The sequence below is a fragment of the Panthera tigris genome, chromosome B1, assembly GCF_018350195.1.
Source record: "Panthera tigris isolate Pti1 chromosome B1, P.tigris_Pti1_mat1.1, whole genome shotgun sequence".
Taxonomy (NCBI): Eukaryota; Metazoa; Chordata; class Mammalia; order Carnivora; family Felidae; genus Panthera; species Panthera tigris.
In genome coordinates this window covers 157,523,681-157,547,570 of record NC_056663.1, presented here as the reverse complement: position 1 = coordinate 157,547,570, position 23,890 = coordinate 157,523,681, and the positions used below count along the sequence as shown (strand labels likewise).

At 35.0% G+C, this 23,890-nt stretch overlaps 1 long non-coding RNA gene across 1 annotated transcript in view; it reads left to right on the top strand.

Annotated features, from left to right (window-relative positions):
• Nucleotides 1-23,890, top strand: part of LOC122237736 — a 317,012-nt gene that overhangs the window by 13,878 nt on the left and 279,244 nt on the right. The window contains exon 2 of the long non-coding RNA XR_006216358.1: nt 18,711-18,759. This is a non-coding gene — a long non-coding RNA (uncharacterized LOC122237736). The remainder of the gene's footprint in view (nt 1-18,710; nt 18,760-23,890) is intronic.

Sequence of the window (23,890 nt, the reverse complement as noted above, 5' to 3'; positions counted from 1 at the left end):
GGAGGCGCGTAGAGAGAAGGAGACACAGAATCCGAAGCAGGCTCCAGGCTCTAAGCTGTCAGCACAGAGCCCAATGCGGGGCTCAAACTCACAGGCTGCAAGATCATGACCTGAGCCGAAGTTGGACGCCCAACCGACTAAGCCACCCAGGCAGCCCTGTATTTCTATATTCTTAAGCATTGTACTCAGACATAGTAAAGTTACTTGGGAACAATTTTACCCTTTCAGGTCTTCCTATTAAGATGTATTAGGTGGGACCAGAGCATTGTGAGTCTAGGACTATTTATTCCCCATTAACTAGAGAAGGCTATTTTATGAATGTTCTCAATGTCCCATAAAACTTGAAGTTAGGTTGCCTGTTCTGCTGGTGAGAGAAAGCACTATACCTGGCCTCATGTGAGTCCTGAACACTGTTACCACTAGCCCTTTCACGTGGTTCTTTTCCCAGTCTCAGGTCAGTTCCTAATACATATACAATGATAAGTACTCAGAGAAATACTCCAGGGAAAATTTTCTGCAGATCTCTGAAGTTTTCTTACCTTGAAGTTTTTTTCTTTCCAGTACTCTATCCTGCAAAGCCTGGTTGCCTCAGTCTCCCCAGCCTCTCATCTCTTTCATTTGAACTCAGTTAATCTGCTGGGCTATGCTTGGGTTCCCTTTGCCTGTATTTTGGCTGGAAACTCTTTCAAGGAAGTAAGCTGTGGGAAATCACAAGAATCACTTTGTTTGTTTCCTGGTCTCAGTGATTATGTCCTTTGTTTCTTGATGTCCAGTGTCTCACAAATTATTGTTTTATATATTTTGTACAGTTTTGGTTGTTTTATGAAAGAGGAGAAAAATCTGATCTGTTACTCCCTCTGGGCTAGAAGCCAAAAATTATTTTTTTTTAAAAGGTGATTTTATCACAATATTTTATAAAATACCTTAGCTTGAGTTCATCCCTCTGGCTCACATAGATTCAAAAGGTTTCTTTATTTCTTGCAATAAAATTTACAGTGTCAATTTGGAAGTGATTTACCCTCTGAGTGGTACTATACTGTGGAATGGCATTCTAAGTTGTTTTTAGGAAGTTTATTTTTACCGTCAAACTGGGGAAGAAAAATCCTAATTGATGGTGAACGGGATATTCTTAAACAAAATGGTGGGGGCGTCTTTTCATACCTTCAGTAGATCTCCTTTGGCCATTGCTAAACTAAAAAAATTAGTCTCTCTTGAAGATGGCCTCTCACTGGAGGATGACTTTATCCTATATCACCAAGTTTTGCTAAAATATGAACGGATAAGTTACTTGTTTGATGTCTCAAATCCAATGTTCTGGGCAAAACTGAAATATTATCTTAACAACTTGTCACTACAATTAGTCATCTGGAAGAAAATTTTCTCCTTTGAAAAAGTACATTTATAGGAAACCTGTGGGTAGAGAATAAGAAAATGAAGGCACAAATTTGTATGAAGAAAGTAATGAAAACAAATTGGCTCTAAGAATAAATGAAGAATAATTTTAAGGTGGCTAAAAGAAAAAGATGAAAATGAGCAGAGTGGGTCAAAGAAGGAAAACGAAGTTGAAATAACACAGTAGGAGTCTGAAACCTAAAAGGGGAGAGATAGCTTAGGACTTTTAAAAAACAGAATGAATAATACTTGTGTATATGTTGCTGAAATTTCCACAGTGTAAAATGTGTCTTATCTCTCCAGATCCTCTGAAAAATCTGATTGTGTTCAGAGATCCTCAGACAATCTTCTGAAGCAGACTATGTTTTCTATGAGAAAAAGTCTTGATAAACTAGTACTTGTTATATAACATAGCAAGGCTTGACTGGTTCCATTCCCAAGAGCTAATTTATATAAGTTACAGTGGATGTAGATGCAGTGTAGATGCAGTGGATGTAGAAGATAATGACATCTCTTTATTTCGTTCAGTTCCAGGATGACATTTACATGCTTGGTTTATGAAATATTTGTTTTACAGAATAGAAGGAGCTCAACTCTAAACATTCCCCAATGTGTTAGTTGTCTTTTGCTGTTAAACACATCATCCCCAAATCTAGTAGCTAAAGTAGTAAATGTTAAATTCAGTTTCCTGTGGGTCAGGAATCAGGCATGTACTGGCTGGATGCCTTGGCCTCAAGCTCTCTCAGCAGGCTGCAATCAAGATGTCAGCTGGGTTTGTGGTCTCATCTGAAAACTTGAATGAGAGAAGATTCACTTCTAAGGTCACTCAAGTCATTTTTGAAAAGACTCAGTTTCTCATGGGCTCTTGGACTGAAATTTTCAGTGCCTCACTGGTTATTGGCAAGAGACCTCCTTTAGTTTCTTGCTTAGTGGATTCTCCATAGGTTTGGTTACAACATGGCAGTTGGCTTTTCTCAGAGCAAGAGAAGACAATCACATGGAAATCACAGTCTTTTTGTAATCTAATTTCAGAAGGGGTATAATCTATTTTTTTTCTGTATTTTATTTGTTAAAAGTTGCTATGTCCAACCTACATTTAAGGGGTTGGTATCAGATATGCATGTGAATATTAGGAGGCAAGGATCATTGTGCACCATCCAAGAGACCACCTACCACACTCAAGGAAAACAAAATATGGTAATTAATGCTTATTTCTGTCAATCAAAACAAATGACTAATTAACTCAGGACCTAGAAAAAGATAGATATCTCCCCTTATGTTGGTTGAGAAAGCCTTTAAAAATTTGTGACATTGTTTAATTGTAGTATATGATTGAATTCACTACAAATTCAAAAATACATGTTTTTAATTATAGGACTGGCTCATTTATGATTAAGTTATTTTGTTGAAACATTATGTATATATAAGCATGGTAGTTCTCTTTCACAGTTTTCCTTTTAGTCATTGGTAATATGCCAGAAATTTTAATATGCAGGGTACTACATTTTATGATTGTGTGCACATGGTGAGGAATAATCAACATACATAGATGGAAATATTTATTGTAAAGTTAATTATTTCAACAGAAGATGAAACACAGAACTAAACACAATTGACAAAAATTATCCACACCCCTCACTACCTTTTTTCCAAAGGAATAAATAGCTTTTGCACATTTACTTACATATTCTTGCCATTTTTATTGAAATATCTAAGGACAGGCTACCTGTAATCTGTGTCATACGTGCTCCAAATCAAACCAATATATTCCCCTGTAAGTTTGCTTTTCTTTCTAATATTGTTTTTGTTAATAGCATTGACATGTTTAGATTCTCAGCACCCTCCCTTCTTATTTTACATACCACTCGCCATTTAGTCACTCAGGTACAAAGAGTTCTTAATTTACATAGACAACAGCTTTTACACCATCTCATTGGCTTTATTTCCATCGCTACCACACAAATTCTCTGCCTCTTGAATAATTTAAAAAGTTTTCTTGGGCTTGCTGATTCAAAATTTTCCTTCTAATATTTCTCCTATTTTCTTTCAAGAGTAAACATCTCAAATAATACAAATATGTCAATCTCTTGTGAAATATTATTCACTCCCCAAACTTCATATGTTGAACTAAACCTATATTGAGGTTTAATCTCCTATTTTTCTTTCCATGGCTGCTTCTAGAATTTAGTTTACTGTATTTATTTGCCTATCTTAAATTATGTAATTTCTTTCCCATCCTTCCATCTGTACTACCTCTGCCTTCCCCACTAACATGTCTAAAACCTGATTCATCAGTAGTTGTAATGGTAATCCCTTCAGAGAGCTTTACTTGATTGTGTTATCTAAAAGGAATATTTCCCCATCCTAAACTGTGATCATGCTTAATATTACATTTTTTGTTGTATATTTTATCACCTCTATTAGACTACAAGGTAATATTGATTATCAATGTTTTCCACCAAATATCTGTCATAGGATCTTACACAGAGTAGACTCTCAATGAAAGTGTAAAAGTTAACTCAATGAACCAATGATATATTGGTTCCACTCTTATACACATATATGTAAATACACATACATATATACATATATTTACACATCTATGTAAATATATACATAAGTACTCATTACATTTTCGGTGGACACTTGTAGTAACGAAAGGGGTTAATCCAGGTTATTTTTCATTCTGTTACTAGACCACTTTAAATGCCTGAATATTTTTTCCTTTAATAATCTGAAATCTGACTTTTAAATAGTAATAACTAAAAATTATACTATTAGTAGTAATAGTGGCTTCATAATTTTATATTAAATTATAGCTTTTAAAATATTTTTACATAAACAAAGTTCAATAATTTTCCTGAAGATTCACAGAACACACCTATCCTCTTCCCTGCTTTTCTTTAATTTTTTTTAATGTTTTTATTTACTTCTGAGACAGAGACAGAGCATGAGCAGGGGAGGGACAGAGAGACAGGGAGACACAGAACCCGAAGCAGTCTCCAGGCTCTGAGCTGTCAGCACAGAGCCTGACACAGGGCCCAAACTCACGGACTGTGACATCATGACTTGAGGTGAAGTCAGAGGCTTAACTGACTGAGCCACCCAGGAGCCCCTTATCTGCTTTTTCTGTGTCATCTGTTAACACTCCTCCCTAAATGTTAATTATGTATACAAATTTCCTCTAATTATTTTTCTTTAATATTAGCATTAAAAATCCTTTTAGATATGCCAGAAAAAGGATTATATTGCAAGCTAAAATGAGCTGAGACAAGTAGAGTTTCCAGAAGCACTATTATTCTAAAAATAGAAAAAGGGCACTGAGTCATTTAAAAGCATTAAATGATAACTATCTGATGTGACAGAGGTGTTAGCTAACACTACAGTGGTGATCATATTGCAATATATAAATGAATCAAATAAACCTATTATTTTACCTTAAATTTATATAATGTTATATGTAATTCAATATATATATTTCAATATAATATTAGATTTCAATAAAAAAAGAATTAAATAAGATAATGCACATAAAGCATTTAGTAGTATGTCTGTAGAGAGGAAGTCCACAGGACAAATTATTATCATTATTTCTTTTTAATTTTTTTTAACGTGTATTTATTTTTGAGACAGAGCATGAACGGGAGAGGGTCAGAGAGAGAGGGAGGCTCAGCACAGAGCCTGACGCGGGCCTCGAACTCACAGATTGCCAGATCATGACCTGAGCCGAAGTTGGACGCTTAACTGACTGAGCCACCCAGGCACCTCAGTACAAATTATTATTAATGTTAACGGAAGTATCAATGAATTTTTATGATGAACATATAAAAAATGTTCAGCCTCTCTGAAAACAATAAATACAGTTAAACAATGAGTATATAATATAAGAAAATATTCTATAATATTAGTAGTGTTTATCTCTAGGTAAATTTTATTTCTTTTCTGTAGTTCTTTGTATTTTTCCAACTTTTTAAATAATGAATACATTTTCTTTTATAATTAAAAATGAAGTTTTGTTTCTTTGCTAAATATCTCCTTTTTTTTGCTAGTTAATTTCATGTGTCTTAATGTGTTCTAAGTCTAAATCTTTATGACACTCTTAGATCCACAAAATTCTGTTGTTTTATCCTTTGATATGACTTGTGTTCATTTTCTACATAAGCTTATTTCATACCTGATCTACTCAGTGACCAGCTTGGCATTTATATTAATTTACTTGACCATATTTCTTCTTACTTTCAGGTAAAAACTACTCAAGATTATTTTTTAGAATGAAATTATTGGATCATTGATTTTCAACTATTTCTGTCCTTAAACATCTTTACACCTTTTGATAGTCATTTCCATCAATACCAATGGCTCGTGATGACAATACCCCAAACTAGGGATAATATAGTCCATGCACATAGCATTTGGTTGAGTCTCTGAGTGTATGTGTGTATGTGTGTGTTAGTGAATGGTTAAAAAAAATCTCACAAGTAATCATGATAAACTTTCCTTCAACCCCTAATTGAGATTGCTCCTGAAGAGCTCCCATCCATCTGAGACATTTAATTTTCCAGGTATTAGCTGTGGAACACTATGTGGAGAGATGGAAATAGTCCTAGAGTTGTTATCAGATGACCTAGGTCCAAGACCTTGCTCAGTCACTTATAAGTCTTATGACAGGCAGCCACTTAGCCTTCTTTGCTTCCCTTCCCTGATTTTAAAATAGAGATAAAATACCTCATAAAGAGGTTGCCAGGATAAAATGAGTTAATACAAAAGCTTTATGTAGCATAAAAAAGGTTATATAATCAAAGACATGCTTATTACTATTATTTTCTTTTAACTTTGAAGTATGCTTACTTAACACTCAAGACCTCTTTCTTACTGTGCTCTATTTCTCAGCCTGTTCATTTTTTGAAATCTAGCATTACAGGCTTACTTTCAGGCTTTTTCACATTACCGATTAGTTCCAATTGTTTTTTTCTTAATGGCCAGGCCACTTTGGGGGTACTGTAGGTAAAGCATCCCTAGAAAATGTGACTAGCATGACTTTTAAAGGTCATGAAGTGCCTCCATAAATTCATCACACTGTCCTAGAATTGAAGTAACAGCTATTGTGACAGGAATAGACAGAAAAGGAATATAGAAAGCACAAAGTGAAAGCAACATTAGTATTAAATATAGTTGATAAAAATATGTCATAGTACAATCAAGTTATTTAATATTAACATAAAACAACCAGAATGATTTTTTTAAAAAAACTTAATACATTACATGACACTCAACTTCTTAAAATTCCTCACTGTCTTCCATTGCATGTAGAATCAAGTTACAACTTCTAGATTAAAAAAAATTTTTTTTTAATGTTTTTATTTAGTTTTGAGACAGAGAGAGACAGAACATGAGCAGGGGAGGGACAGAGAGAGAGAGAGGCACAGAATCTGAAGCAGGCTCCAGGCTCTGAGCTGTCAGCACAGAACCCGACGTGGGGCTCGAACTCACAAACCATGAGCTCTTGACCTGAGCTGAAGACGACGCTTAACCAACTGAGCCACCCAGGCACCCCTAGATTTTTTGGAGATTAATCTGTGTGTGTGTGTGTGTGTGTATTTTATAAGTTTGTTACCTTTTTTAATTATTCTCATGATTAGGAAAGATATTTTATAGTTTAGGTTATACTTGGATTGAATAAGCAGTTAATGAATACATCTTTTTAATTGATAAAATCAAACTAATAATGGGCCATTGGAATTTTGGATACATTTTAAAAGTGCTTATTTGTATTCTTTTCAGTATAGCTTATTATTAAAAATGTAAGTCAATCAATGTTCAAATGAAACAGTAATGGAAATGAAATTAATTTATAAAATTAAAAATGTTATTTATTTGGTAAAATATATATGTACCTTTAGCCATATGTATGTACTTTTATGTATATGAAAATTACATGTATATATGTCTTTTGCAGTGAATTTAAACTTATTTTTAGAGTTTGCTATCTAATAATTTCTCCATTCATTCTTGTTTCTTCATTTCTGTGTTTTTCTGTTGTCCTCCTTCCAAATAGCATAATTTCACAATAATTGTAAAAATATCCCAATTGGAAATTCTAGAAATTGATATTTACCAATTATGGATATGTGTGGAAAGCTGTTTTTTATCTTTACTTTGTGGGTGGTTTTTATTTTTTGTTATTTTTTAAAGTTTATTTATTTTCAGAGAGAGAAAGAGAGAGAGAGTGCGCATGCCAGAGAGAGTGGTGCGGGGAGGAGCAGAGAGAGGGGGGAAGAGAGAATCCCAAGGAGGCTCTGCATGGTCAGCAGGAAACCCCAACACTGAGCCCAATTTCACGAATGGTGAGATCATGACCTGATCAGAAATCAAAAGTCAGACACTTAACTGACTGAGCCATCCAGGGGCCCTGTGGGTAGTTTTTATTAATCAGTAGAATTTGAATTTGAGTAAGTGTTGGAACAGAAGCAGAGTTTTCAGTAATTGTGATAATATGACAACCTACTTTGCTCAGGTCCTATGTTGTTTAATGAATACATGTAAAGGGCTTTGCACTGGCCCATCCACACTCTATTGTTAGTAAGGATTCCCAGGGAACCAAGGGAGGCTAATAAATTTTGCATGTATTAGTTTTTATTTTTAAACAAACAGAGCTAAGTAGAAGAAATTCAGAGATAAGACTTGAGGGAAACATATGAACATAGCAAAGCAGGACTAAATAATATACACTAGCGGGTGAAAGCACTTAAGGAGTTAAAAATAATTAAAGGTGACAAATCATAGGGATGTGACTTTCAACTCAGGGTTTGAGTCTAAGAATATTTTTAATCTATTTTAATGATGATTGAACCATGTTTTCAAAAATATGCCAAGCTCTATTTAAACAAGCAACCTTAATTTTAATGTGTTTCTAATTCATTGACTAATTAACAGAAAATATAGATATAATAAAACCAAAAAGCCCATATCATTCTTAGTTATTTCCCATCTTATGTGTATATTTAAATGCGATAGGTGAAAAAGTATTATAACCATTATAAATATAATTGTTATTTAGACCTGCCATATAACTGTAATAACTTTAGGCTTGCTCTTAAATTAGCCATTTATGAAAGATATAGTGAACAGTTCTTACAACATGAAATATTTCTAAAGATACGCAATTTGGAGAAAATATCTATTTTTGCTTCTGTTTTTTCATCTCCTTTTTTTCTTGCTCCAAAAATATCAAATATGTTAAATATCTAATATTCCCTGACTCTTGTTTTAAAGGCAACAAAACTGTTCACTATTTTAAAAGACTAATGATGTCCCAAATAGATTTATTATTAGTTCAGTGTAGAGCATCATTCTATGTGCCATGTTCAACACTCCCAATTTCAATTTATTTCCTCACCTCAGGGTAACCTCAGATCTTAGATTAATGTCATTTGATAACAGAGTGCAATTCTGCATGACATATTTTCAGTTGCCAAAGACAATGCTTTGATGAACGCCTTTCAAGTAGAATAAATCTCTTATGCTATAAAATAAATGGCCTGGTACACTTTTGCAACCATAATGAACACTGTTCAGGGGTAAAAATGTCAACAGAATTTTTAAAAGACAATGAAAATATACCAGTGGTAGTGTTTTCCTATGTACCCGAGTCATTAGAATTATTCCAGCTGGTTCCCACTGAAGCCACCTTTCCTGGATACAGGTGCAAATGATGTACAGGTGCAAACAATTGGCCTAATTCTTCAATCACCAATGTTGTGAGGATATGGGGGAGGAGGGAGTAATCTACATAAATAGAAGGCAGATTCTGCTTCTAAGGATTAAAAAATCACCATAATCTAAACCATTAAATTAGAGCACTTTTATATTTAAAATTGATTATGATAGAGAAACCAATAGTCCTTAATTCTGAAAGTTGTTCATCAAAATTCAACTTCAGATCACTAAAATGATGATTTTTCTACTCCAAAACAATTTCTAATGTTTTTATACTGGCATGTTAAAGTGATGTTCAAACAATCAAGGAAATAGCCTTAAATATATTTCACTCTGATTTCATAGCTATGGTTGTACTCTGTGGGATTTTGGGTAGCTTTTATTTTTCTTTCTTTCTTTCTTTTCTTTCTTTCTTTTTTAAAGAAGAGATATGGTCATTGTGTTCAAATAGTATAACGCAAAATAACAGTAATTTATTCCAAAGTCTATTTAAAGCATATTTTTAAAGTTTACTTATTTATTTTGATAGAGTGAGAGTAGGGAATGGGTATATATATATATATATATATATATATATACATATATATATATATCTAGAGAGAGAGAGAAAATCCTTAAGCAGGCTCCACGCTCTCAGCATGGAACCTGACACGGGGTTGGAACTCATGAACCATGAGATCATGATCTGAGCTGAAATGAAGAGATAGACATTTAACCATCTGAGCCACCTAGATGCCCCAAAGTAAATCTATTTCAAATCCTAATAATACAGTATTTGTGTTAGTGATACAGACTTGATTCAAGTTTTTATTAGTAGGACCTAACAGTGCTGGACAAGAGCATATTTACAGTATTAGTGTTTGGATGAGTACATATTGCTTTATTTCTGGAAAGAATTTTGAATGACTTTGTTTTGCCATCAAATATTATTGTGGTAATACTATTTAGTTTCTTGGAATTTTAGGGATTAAACTTTTTGTAAGTTGTTTATTAGCATCCAAAAAATGCCATATACATTGTTATACAAATCACCATGTTATTAAAGATATTTAGAAAATAGAAAATATAATCTAAAACTTGGAATGAAGGTTTAGTATATATGTATGTGTGTGTCTATATATTAATAAGTCACTTAATCACTCAGTGAATATCACTTAATGAATGCTTACTTATATTTAATGAGTACTTATTATTTGTCAGGCACTATTATAAATGTGATTTGTTACTTCATTGACTTCTTACAACAGCTGTATGAGGTAATTGCCATTATTATCATCACCTCAGTTCTTTAGATGAGAAAACAAATGTATAAAGGGGGCTATTTGCTAAAGTCACAAAGCTAGGCAATTGCAGAGCCAGCATTAGAACACAGACCATCTTTTTAAAGCCTATTCACTTAACCTCTTTTCTTTAATGTATTTTGTTAGGTCTTACTATAAATTTTGTGATGGCACATGATTATAGAGGCCTCTGTAACTGACCTATAAACACTGGTCTATTAATTGACTTGTTCGTACAAATGACTCTTACACTCCTCATTTTAGTATGCTCCCAACATTATCACAATATTCTACTTCATTTTAATGTACTTCACAAAAGCCTATGAATTTCAGATTAGTCTAATTAATATTTGTTCTGTTTCTTTTTTACCATAAGTACACCTGAATCAGTTGAAAGGAAACTATCAATAATATACAATAGCCTTTCCTTTCTTGCTAATTTAAATTAGATGTACTGAAGCAATAGGAATTTCAATGAGGGAACATGGAACATGTGTGCAAATAGAGAAGATATTAGGGGGATATTAAAAACCCCATGACAAATCTAGCAGAAATTCTCATGTTTCACATTAAAAAAAAAATCCAGAATCCATTATTCCATTGTAACCATTGGTCTAAGCCACCATTCTCTTTCAGCTGAGTTATTACGTTTGCCTCCAAATATGTCTCCTCCATGTTTTCACTCTTGCCTTGATAGTCCACTCTCCACATAAATAAATAACTAAGAGATTAAAAAAAACAGCAATCAGTTCATATCACTGTTCTGCTCAAAATTCTGCTGTGGAGCTCTGCCTCACTCATTAAAACTAGATGGAATATGTAGCCCTTTAAGAACGCTTCCTGTATTTCTTGTGTGAAAGGAACTTTTCTCTATACTCAATCCCCACCACCAGCCCCCTTGTTCATTTAGCTCCAGGAACTCTGCCCTCTTGGTAGTTTGGTTCAGTGAACACAGAAAACCCAAATAACTTTTTAACTCACTTCTTTCAGGGACTTCTCCAGGTTGCTCCATCACTTCCTTTAGTTTTGTGCAAATGTGTATTCCTTTCACTGTGTATTCCTACAAAACAGCAAAATCTACTGCCACTCTCATACTCACTGCCCTCCTCCTTTCTGCTTTGCTTTCATTCATTGTACTTACACTTGACTTACTATATTTCTTGTGTATTTGTATATTATCTGTCTCCTCCCTAGAATATAATCCACATAAGGGGAAGGGCTTTGTCAATTCTAGGCATTGCTCTATCTATCCTTTGTGCCCCAAACAGTGCCTGGCACCTGGCAAGCACTCAATGAATATTGGTTAATATATGGAGTAATGGAAGAAGAGGAATAGAAGAGGCATGGAATAGAAAATGAAAAATAGAAAAATACCACAGATAAATAGTCAGCAACTAATGCTCCCTAGCATCTGTTTGGTATCATTGAAAGCATAGGAGATACCAGTATCTACTCTCTCTCTTTCCTGTATAATGCCAGAATTATAGACCAAGTTTGAAAATTCTGATTCACTGTTAATTTTGTATTTCTATCTATTCATAAATAGGTATACTTTTTGGTGTCTTTGCTAATTTACTACCTGTTTTGTGATCACAGATCACATTTGCTATTTCATAACCTGTCTTCTCTAAGGAGAAACAATGAAATGGGGGATACTTTTTTATTACAGCAACTTCCTCTGTCTATAACTCTCTCTGGAATTTCTCTCCTTTGCCACTAAGCTTCATGCCACTGACTGTACTGGGGTTTTCTCCCAGGTCTTTTCCACAAATCTATCAATCTGGGACTAGATCATTTACACCATCAGCACCTCTTTTCTCTCAGATGTGATTTCATTTTAAGACTTGTTTTCATCTCAGGCATCCTGTTTTAAAAATTTCTCTGAACTCTGCATGTATGCAGATACTTTTCCATGTGTCTATATCATAGGTTCTAGAAGAGCGATACACACAAACACTCAAAACATAGATCTCCTATACTAAAATCTCCTTTACTATACTAAAAGACTAAGGTCTCCTGAGAGCAAGATCTTTTCTCACTTTTTTTTAACGTTTATTTATTTTTGAGACAGGGAGAGAGAGAGCATGAACAGGGGAGGGTCAGAGAGAGGGAGACACAGAATCCGAAACAGGCTCCAGGCTCTGAGCTGTCAGCACAGAGCCCGACATGGGGCTTGAACTCATGGACCTCGAGATCATGACCTGAGCCGAAGTCGGCTGCTTAACCGGCTGAGCCACCCAGGTGCCCCTCTCGCTTACTTTTAAATCACACATTTTGTGGAATCCAAATGGATTAAATGTTTAACACATTTTTGTTGAATGGATACATATGTGAATGAATAAAATAAAATGTCTGGTAGAAGAAATAGTAGAAAACTACTTTTTAAAAAATAACATTATGGACATGGAGTTTTGTTCACTTGCTATTTTATGTTTATTTTTATTTTCTTGTTGTTTGTTTGCCTTTATAGAAGTTTATCATTCATTTATTTAGACTGAGTTCAACTTGTAACACATCCAGGAGGAAAGTTTCTTGTTGGAATAGAGTATATCCAAATGTCATATAGATCATTTTTTTCTAGCCTATTTGTGTAATACAATGAGAATGAGATCCTTGTTCAAGTTTATAGATTATTATGTGGAGAAAAAATAGGCTGGAGAAAATATTTCCTATGTCCTGTACCCTTGGATATTTTAAAACAAGTGGCGTCTTTCTTACTTGTTAAGGACTGTGGAAAATATGTCAAGTTCTTTTAGCAAGAGTTCTGGTAGATGAGATTCTGCATTGCTGATATGAAGCTGTTCTGAATTGCATCCATAGACCACATAAATTCTTTATCTTACTAAATGTATCATTAAAACGTTATAGGTTCAGTTAGTCATCTTGCCCAGGAAATCCTCTGAATACATTCTAGAGAGTTAGAGTTTTGATTTTTTTGTTAAATCATTTAGCATCAACCACACACACACAAAATCCAATTCATGTTCATTAGATAATAGGATAAAAGTTACAGTTGAGAGATAATTTTTCAAAAGAAAAAGGAAACAAAAATGTCATTTAATAGGACACATGGTTTGCTTGAGTAATCATTTGTTTAAAACATGTAAAATTATTTGAATATACTTTCAGATTGCAGAATGGTTTGCTAGAGTGAAAAAAAAATGATGATGACATTAAGACCTACCAGCCATAACTGTTTTCAACCATTTTATTGGGTAGTGGATGTACCTGTTATTGACTTCTATTCCTGTCTATAAGGGGAAGCTAATTATTTTGAAGAGAAAAAAGAAGAGAGTGATATATAAATAGGGTACAGTCTGAATGTTGATTTGGAACTCTTCATAAGCTAATTAAAGGACATGAATAATAGTTACTTCAGGCTTATGTCATTGACCTCTCCTATCTGAACATATGAAAGTCTGTCATTTCTAGTCTAGTTGAGTAAGCCAAATGACTCCTTGTGGTCAATAGACATGAGTAGAAAATATGAATGTCAACTTAGGAAGGAGGCTGTGTAAAATCCTTCTGCAACCTTCTTTTTCTTTTCCTTTTGCAGTGTCTAAAAGCCCTGCTTTGCATTGAAGAAATCATAATATAAAAACTAGGCAGATCTCCCAAGACACCACTTAGTGAAAAACTGCCCTGGAAAGTTATTGAACCTCATCAGACTTTGCATAAATAAGAGATACCATTTGTTTTATAAAGCCACTTATATTTTAGTGGAATTTGTTATTTTATCATAACCTAGTATTTATATAAATGGCAATTATGTTCATTTTCTATGCTCTGAAGTTCAGTGTGTTGAGTTGGATATTTGGGTACATGTCTCATGATGTATAGCTATTGAGCACCCAGCATGTCCTTACTGATTCGCATAATGTTTATTGAGTTCCTATTCTATAGTGACGCTTTGCTTGGCACTAGGAAAACAAAATTCCATAAATATATACAATAATATATATAATATATAAAAATTCTGAGATTTCAGTAGTAATGCCAATGCCCTGTTAAGATAAATGAAGAGCTAAATAATATTTGAAAGATATTACCTAAGCAATTTAGAAAAAGGATCACAGAAGAAATGTTGGACATAGACAACGTAGACCCTAAAGACGAAGAAGAAAGTCCAATGCACCAAGGAGAAGGGTTCTCCAGATGGCAGAAATGCTCAATAGTATAAGCACACATTCTATACATAGTTAATGGTCAAGTAGCAAATAGAGATAAGAAGTGGATGATGGTTTTATTAACATAGTTTAGATACATTCTGCCAAGAGTGAAGTACCACAGACAGATTTTTTTTTCCACTGACAGATTTTTAAGTTGGGCAAGAACATGACCGTATTTGTTATAAAACATTTTGGAAACCACATGGAAGATGAGCAAAAGAGGAAGGACTTGTAGGCAAAGACTCATTTGGTTACTGAAATAATACAGATGAGACTAACTGCACATCTCTATAACAGTGGTAGTGTACATGGAGAGAATATTGTAAATTTTAGAGTCACTGGTAAGGAGAAGGGCTTGTTTTACGGTGGGATGTCAATGTTAGAGGAGAAAAAAGAAATAAAGATCATAGTGAAGCTTCTAGTTTATGTGATTAGGAAGAAAATGAAGCCATTCTTATCAAGAGGGTCCAAAAAGGGAGAAATGTGTTGGGCATAAGATTTTTGTGTCCTAATTTCTGGAACCTGTAAATGTCACCTTATATAGGAAATAATTTGAAGATCTAAGTTTGAGATTATGAGATGGGAAAATTATCCTGGATTATCAAGGTAGACCTTAAGTGCAGTCACAGTGTCCTTACAAAGTGGAGGAAGAAGATTACAGAAAGAAGAGGAGAAGGCAGTGTGACCACAGAGGCAGAGATTGGATTGATGTAACCATAAACCAAAGATACCAGCAGAAGCTAGAAGCTGGAAGTAGGAAGAGGGAAGAAAAGATTCTCCCATAAAATCTCTTTAAGAGAACAGTTCTGACAGTATATTGATTTCAGCCCTATGAAATTGATTTTGGACTTCTTGTCTCTATAGCTATAACAAATTTCTGTTGTTTAAAAACACTACATTTGTGATAATTTGTTACAGCAGCAATGGCAAACTAATACAAGTTTACAAGATTAGTATAGTTTCTGGCTATAAGCATGTGGATGTATGTACTTATATGAGTATATGTGGTTTTTGAAGTGTGTGTATATGTGTGTGTATGTGCATGTGTGTGTATGGGTACATGTGAATTGATGAAAGTGTAGAGGAAGGGAAAGGCTAAAGCTGAAACAAAATACAGCAAGTAACTTGGAAAACAATGTACTTCTCACTTCTCTCCACCAATGCTGTAGCCAGGATACCAGATATGAAAATATCAGAGAAAATTAAGAAAGAAAGGCTGTAGGCAAGTCAGTAAAATCATCCTAGTTCATAGATAATGTGCTGTCAGGAGGGCTAGCCATAAATGGACTTTATGATTCCCTGTCTGGTGGTGTGAACATTAAAACTCTGAGACTCACCACATCTCACATTTCTGTACCCCAGCTCTATTCCTCCACCATCCTTCCATTAATGACTTTCATGAAAAAGGTGATAAAAGACAAATTTTATGAAAATCGCTTGTGACCTCCATATAGAAAATAGTGGGAAATGAAAATGGTATTTACAACAACCATGAGGTGATGCCCTACATCCTTCCTGTATGTCCAACAACATGAAAGAATAGAGACTAGGACTGTCACACAGAGCCATCCTCTGAATAGAGGAGAGAATGTTGTAAAAATCTAGGGATACTTTCTGGATCCTCTTTGTATGAGTTCCTATGATGAGCAAATAATAATTATAGTAAACATCAACTGAGTTAGACACAGTTTCAAGGGCTTTTTATGTGTCATCAATTTATTCCTCATAGTGCCACCAAGCTATAATATTCTTTATCTCATAGATGAAGGAGTAGAGATACACAGAGAGATTAGTATATAGTCAGTAAGCAATAGGGTTAGCAGTCCAAATGAGCCCACATTTTTACCAATATGCTACAGATTTTATGGAAAGTCAGATAACACTCAGGTTCATTTCTAAGACTCCTATTCACATTTTCTAATGTGTAATGCAATAGCAAAGCAATAACAATATGAGGTCAACCAGTTTTGGAAGACCTTCTAAAAACGTCAGGTTTTACTCATGGTCCCTGAGCTCAGGCTCTTCTGGAATTCAATTACTGAAACAGATAATAATGTACTTCCTCTTCCAATTCTTCCCTCTCTTTCTCCCCTCCCCCCCGCCCTCCCCACCCCCCCCCCCCCGCAACAGATTCTGATAATTGTCAAGCCACCTGATAAAATATTCATGCTGATACCTAATCAGAATGAATTTCTGATTAAGGCATAAACACTTAAATAATAGTTGATAGGATAGAATGATTGGGGAAAATATTGTGGTTAAGAATAAAAATCATTTTTAAAAGTCTTATTGAAAATCATTCCAAACCAAGACACTTCTCTTTTTTGACGAAAAGCTTTTATGTGTTTCATGATTATCACTTAAAATTGAAATTTACACTTAACATTGATATGGATAAAAAATAAAAAATCCAAAGACCCACACTAAAATATACAGTGAACCCCACATTATAAATTGAATTTACCTTTGCAATATCTAACATCACCTTTAATGGCTTATTTCTTATAATTTATATTTTATTTTTATAAATGCAAAAGATAAAACTAAAAGTCTAAATACTTTATTAATCGAATTTTTAATAGGGTGTATTTCAATTAATTTAAAGTTAGGCCCCATTACAATTTTTCCATATAACCTATATTTATTGAAAAGAGAGTCATATGGCAAGAAGAAATTATTTCATCTTTTAGAAAAAATATTTGAAAACAAAATCTCTAAACCTATTCATTTGTATTTTATATTGTAAAATTAAGACATGTGAAGGAAATATATTTCCAATACTTTCTGAAGGAGGTACAGTTGAATGTCTGTCTCCAGGATACATGTCTGTCTCCCATTTCTAGTTATACAATTTTAAACTGTTTCTGATTTTAGTTCTTTTGGTCATCTATATTAAATTAATTGTAGGCTTCCATAATTTAGCTATTGTTGAGAGTGCTGCTATAAACATTGGGGTACAAGTGCCCCTATACATCAGCACTCCTGTACCCCTTGGGTAAATTCCTAGCAGTGCTATTGCTGGGTCATAGGATAGATCTATGTTTAATTTTCTGAGGAACCTCCACACTGTTTTCCTGAGTGGCTGTACCAGTTTGCATCCTACCAACAGTGCAAGAGGGTTCTTGTTTCTTCACATCCTTTCCAGCATCTATAGTCTCCTGATTTGTTCATTTTAGCCACTCTGACTGGCGTGAGGTGATATCTGAGTGTGGTTTTGATTTGTATATCCCTGATGAGGAGTAACACTGAGCATCTTTTCATGTGCCTGTTAGGCATCTGGATGTCTTCTTTAGAGAAGTGTCTATTCATGTTTTCTGCCCATTTCTTCACTGGATTATTTGTTTTTGCGGGTGTGGAGTTTGGTGAGCTCTTTACAGATTTTGGATACTAGCCCTTTGTCTGATATGTAACGTGGATGGAACTGGAGACTGTTATGCTAAGTGAAATAAGTCATACAGAGAAAGACAGATACCATATGTTTTCATTCTTAGGTGGATCCTGAGAAACTTAACAAAAGACCATGGGGGAGGGGAAGGAAAAAAAAAAGTGAGAGAGGAAGGGAGCCAAACCATAAGAGACTCTTAACAACTGAGAATTAACTGAGGGATGATGGGGGGTGGGAGGGAGGGAAAGTGGGTGATGGGCATTGAGGAGGGCACCTGTTGGGATGAGCACTGGGTGTTGTATGGAAACCAATTTGACAATAAATTTCATATTAAAAAAAATAAATTAATTGTAGGCTTATGCCAGATTTTCCTGATTCATCAACTGTAAGCATTATCTGATTCCATTTATTAAGGATTAACTTCAATTAAACTCCCTCCTCCTCTTATCTTCCATGTTTTATAATAAATATTGGTTCTATTGATTATTTATATGATTTTAAATAATATACTTAAAACTCTATTACTTGATCCATCAACCTCAAAATCTCTTAACAGCCTTCTTCCCTCATTTCTTTCTTTACCTTGCATATCTGTTAGTACTCCTTTCCATTGTAAAAAATTTGCATTCTGTAATATTACACACTTCCATGATTACAGGTCTGTAATGTTACAGATTTCCATGATTTCCCTATAGGTTGACCCTGAAAACTTAAAGCTGAGATGTAGTCTCTGTCATACTAAAATTATGTTAATATAATTTTTTTCAGAACCAGATAGATTCTCTGAGGAGTGGTGGCTCCATGTCACTGAATTTTTGTGAGTAAAAGGGGGAAAACCCCAAGGCTTCAAAGCATGCTCTTTTTACACTATATTAATCATTCAAAATTATCTCATATGTTAGTTTGCTTTGCACTCTCTTCCTCCTTTAGAGCTCGGTATTTTCTCTTGGATATTCTGCTTACATTTTGCTGTTTTGTCCCAGGACCAAATGCCTTTTCCAAATCAGTAAGGTCAATCTGTAATGGTTTCGTGAATGCTCTGATAAATAGTGACTCCTCCTTAGGTGTGCCAAATGGTTACTACTCTGGGAAGGTCTTAGCTACTCATTTCTGAAGCCCATGTCTGACCCTTTCTTGGGTGACTTTTCTTTCTTGAAGTATATGTTAATTATTTTTTTTCAGAAAAGATGCATGGGAAGTAAGCTTTCTGCATCTCATTTTGCTCATTCTCTATTGAGGGAATGTATTGTCATTTCGCTTCCAGAGAGGCTGTGAGAAATCTAAAGTTTATTGTGATTCTTATTTCCTTATAATGGGTTGCTATTTTTCTCTCTGGAAATTTATAGAGAATTTCCATTATTTTTTTCTTAGATATATATATTTTTTTAATATGAGATCTCTGGGTAAATGTGGGTTAAAAGAATTCAACCTTCTTTTTTTTAATTTAATTTAATTATTTATTATTTATTTTTAAATATGAAATTTATTGTCAAATTGGTTTCCATACAACACCCAGTGCTCATCCCAAAAGGTGCCCTCCTCAATACCCATCACCCACCCTCCCCTCCGTCCCACCTCCCATCAACCCTCAGTTTGTTCTCAGTTTTTAAGAGTCTCTTATGTTTTGGCTCCCTCCCTATCTAACCTTTTTTTTTCTTCCCCTCCCCCATGGCCTTCTGTTAAGTTTCTCAGGATCCACATAAGAGTGAAAACATATGGTATCTGTCTTTCTCTTTATGACTTATTTCACTTAGCATGACACTCTCCAATTCCATCCATGTTGCTACAAAAGGGCATATTTCATTCTTTCTCATTGCCACGTAGTATTCCATTCTGTATATAAACCACAATATCTTTATCCATTCATCAGTTGGTGGACATTTAGGCTCTTTCCATAATTTGGCTATTGTTGAAAGTGCTGCTATAAACATTGGGGTACAAGTGCCCCTGTGCATCAGCACTCCTGTATCCCTTAGGTAAATTCCTAGCAGTGCTATTGCTGGTTCATAGGGTATATCTATTTTTAATTTTTTGAGGAACCTCCACACTGTTTTGCAGAGTGGCTGCACCAGTTTGCATTCCCACCAACAGTGCAAGAGGGTTCCCATTTCTCCACATCCTCTCCAGCTTCTGTAATCTCCTGATTTGTTCATTTTAGCCACTTTGACTGGCGTGAGGTGGTATCTGAGTGTGGTTTTGATTTGTATTTCCCTGATGAGGAGCAACGTTGAGCATCTTTTCATGTGTCTGTTGGCCATCCGGATGTCTTCTTTAGAGAAGTGTCTATTCATGTTTTCTGCCCATTTCTTCACTGGATTATTTGTTTTTCGGGTGTGGAGTTTAGTGAGCTCTTTATAGATTTTAGATACTAGCCCTTTGTCCGATATGTCATTTGCAAATATCTTTTCCCATTCTGTTGGTTGCCTTTTAGATTTGTTGATTGTTTCCTTTGCAGTGCATAAGCTTTTTATCTTCTTGAGGTCCTAATGGTTCATTTTTGCTTTTAATTCCCTTGCCTTTGGAGATGTGTCAAGTAAGAAATTGCTGTGGGTGAGGTCAGAGAGGGTTTTTTCCTGCTTTCTCCTCTAAGGTTTTGATGGTTTCCTGTCTCACATTCAGGAGACAGGAATCCATTTTGAGTTTATTTTATCCATTTTGAGTTTATTTTTGTGAATGGTGTAAGAAAGTGGTCTAGTTTCATCCTTTTGCAGGTTGCAGTCCAGTTCTCCCAGCACCATTTGTTAAAGAAACTGTCTTTTTTCCATTGGATATTCTTTCCTGCTTTCCCAAAGATTACTTTGCCATACTTTTGTGGGTCTAATTCTGTGGTTTCTGTTCTATTCCATTGGTGTATGTGTCTGTCTTTGTGCCAATACCATGCTGTCTTGATGATTACAGCTTTGTAGTAGAGGCTAAAGTCTGGGATTGTGATGCCTCCCGCTTTGGTTTTCTTCTTCAAAATTACTTTGGCTATTCGGGGCCTTTTGTGGTTCCATATGAATTTTAGGATTGCTTGTTCTAGCTGCGAGAAGAATGCTGGTGCAATTTTGATTGGGATTGCATTGAATGTGTAGATAGCTTTGGGTAGTATTGACATTTTGACAATATTTATTCTTCCAATCCATGAGCATGGAATGTTTTTCCATTTCTTTATATCTTCTTCAATTTCCTTCATAAGCTTTCTATAGTTTTCAGCATACAGATCTTTTACATCTTTGGTTAGGTTTATTCCTAGATATTTTATGCTTCTTGGTGCAATTGTGAATGGGATCAGTTTCTTTATTTGTCTTTCTGTTGCTTCATTATTAGTGTATAAGAATGCAACTGATTTCTGTGCATTGGTTTTGTATCCTGCAAATTTGCTGAATTCATGTATCCGTTCTAGCAGACTTTTGGTGGAGTCTATTGGATTTTCCATGTGTAATATCATGTCATCTGCAAAAAGTGAAAGATTGACTTCATCTTTGCCAATTTTGATGCCTTTGATTTCCTCTTGTCTGATTGCTGATGCTAGAACTTCCAACACTATGTTAAACAACAGCAGTGAGAGTGGACATCCCTGTCGTGTTCCTGATCTCAGGGGGAAAGCTCTCAGTTTTTCCCCACTGAGGATGATATTAGCTGTGGACTTTTCTTAATTGGCTTTTATGATGTTTAAGTATGTTCCCTCTATCCCAACTTTCTCGAGGGTTTTTATTAAGAAAGGATGCTGAATTTTGTCAAATGCTTTTTCTGCATCAATTGACAGGATCATATGGTTCTTATCTTTTCTTTGATTAATGTGATGTATCACATTGATTGATTTGCGAATGTTGAACCAGCCCTGCATCCCAGGAATGAATCCCACTTGATCATGGTGAATAATTCTTTTTATATGCTGTTGAATTCGATTTGCTAGTATCTTATTGAGAATCTTTGCATCCATATTCATCAGGGATATTGGCCTATAGTTCTCTTTTTTTGCTGTATCTCTGTCTGGTTTAGGAATCAAAGTAATACTGGCTTCATAGAATTAGTCTGGAAGTTTTCCTTCCCTTTCAATTTTTTGGAACAGGTTGAGAAGGATAGGTATTATCTCTGCTTTAAACGTCTGGTAGAGCTCCCGTGGGAAGCCATCTGATCCTGGATTCCTATTTGTTGGGAGATTTTTGATAGCTGAATCAATTTCTTTGCTGGTTGTGGGTCTGTTCAAGTTTTGTATTTCTTCCTGTTTGAGTTTTGGAAGTGTGTGGGTGCTTAGGAATTTGTCCATTTCTTCTGTCCAGTTTGTTGGCATATAATTTTTATAGTATTCCCTGATAATTGCTTGTATTTCTGAGGAATTGGTTGCAATAATTCCATTTTCATTCATGATTGTATCTATTTGGGTCATCTCCCTTTTCGTTTTGAGAAGCCTGGCTAGAGGTTTATCAATTTTGTTTATTTTTTCAAAAAACCAAGTCTTGGTTTCATTGATCTGCTCTACAGTTTTTTTAGATTCTATATTGTTTATTTCTGCTCTGATCTTAATTAGTGCTCTTCTTCTGCTGGCTTTGGGGTGTTTTTGCTGTTCTGCTTCTATTTCCTTTAGGTGTGCTGTTAGATTTTGTATTTGGGATTTTTCTTGTTTCTTGAGATAGGCCTGGATTGCAATGTATTTTCCTCTCAGGACTGCCTTCGCTGCATCCCAAAGCGTTTGGATTGTTGTATTTTCACTTTCATTTGTTTCCATATATATTTTCTTAACGTTTATTTATTTTAGAGACAGAGAGAGACAGAGCATGAATGGGGGAGGGTCGGAGAGAGGGAGACACAGAATCTGAAACAGGCTCCAGGCTGTGAGCTGTCAGCACAGAGCCTGATGTTGGGCTCGAACTCACGAACTGTGAGATCATGACCTGAGCCGAAGTCGGCCGCTTAACTGCCTGAGCCACCCAGGCGCCCCTCCATATATTTTTTAATTTCTTCTCTAATTGCCTGGTTGACCCATTCATTCTTTAGTAGGGTGTTCTTTAACTTCCATGCTTTTCGAGGTTTTCCAGACTTTTTCCTGTGGTTGATTTCAAGTTTCATAGCATTGTGGTCTGAAAGTGTGCATGGTATGATCTCACTTCTTTTATACTTATTAAGGGCTGTTTTGTGACCCAGTATGTGATCTATCTTGGAGAATGTTCCATGTGCACTCGAGAAGAAAGTATATTCTGTTGCTTTGGGATGCAGAGTTCTAAATATATCTGTCAAGTCCATCTGATCCAATGTATCATTCAGGGCCCTTGTTTCGTTATTGACCGTGTATCTAGATGATCTATCCATTGTTTTCAGTGGAGTATTAAAGTCCCCTGCAATGACCACATTCTTATGAATAAGGTTGCTTATGTTTGTGATTAATTGTTTTATATATTTGGGGGCTCCTGTATTTGGCGCATAGACATTTATAACTGTTAGCTCTTCCTGATGGATAGATCCTGTAATTATTATATAATGCCCTTCTTCATCTCTTGTTATAGCCTTTAAAGTCTAGTTTGTCTGATATAAGTATAGCTACTCCAGCTTTCTTTTGACTTCCAATAGCATGATAGATAGTTCTCCATCCCCTCATTTTCAATCTGAAGGTGTCCTCAGGCCTAAAATGAGTCTCTTCTAGACAGCAAATAGATGGGTCTTGTTTTTTTATCCATTCTGATACCCTATGTCTTTTGGCTGGCGCATTTAGTCCATTTATATTCAGTGTTATTATTGAAAGATATGGGTTTAGAGTCATTGTGATGTCTGTAGTTTTCATGCTTGTAGTGATGTCTCTGGTACTTTGTGGTCTTTGTAACATTTTGCTCATAGAGTCCCCCTTAGGATCTCTTGTAGGGCTGGTTTAGTGGTGACGAATTCCTTCAGTTCTTGTTTGTTTGGGAAAACCTTTATCTCTCCATCTATTGTGAATGACAGGCTTGCTGGATACAGAATTCTTGGCTGCA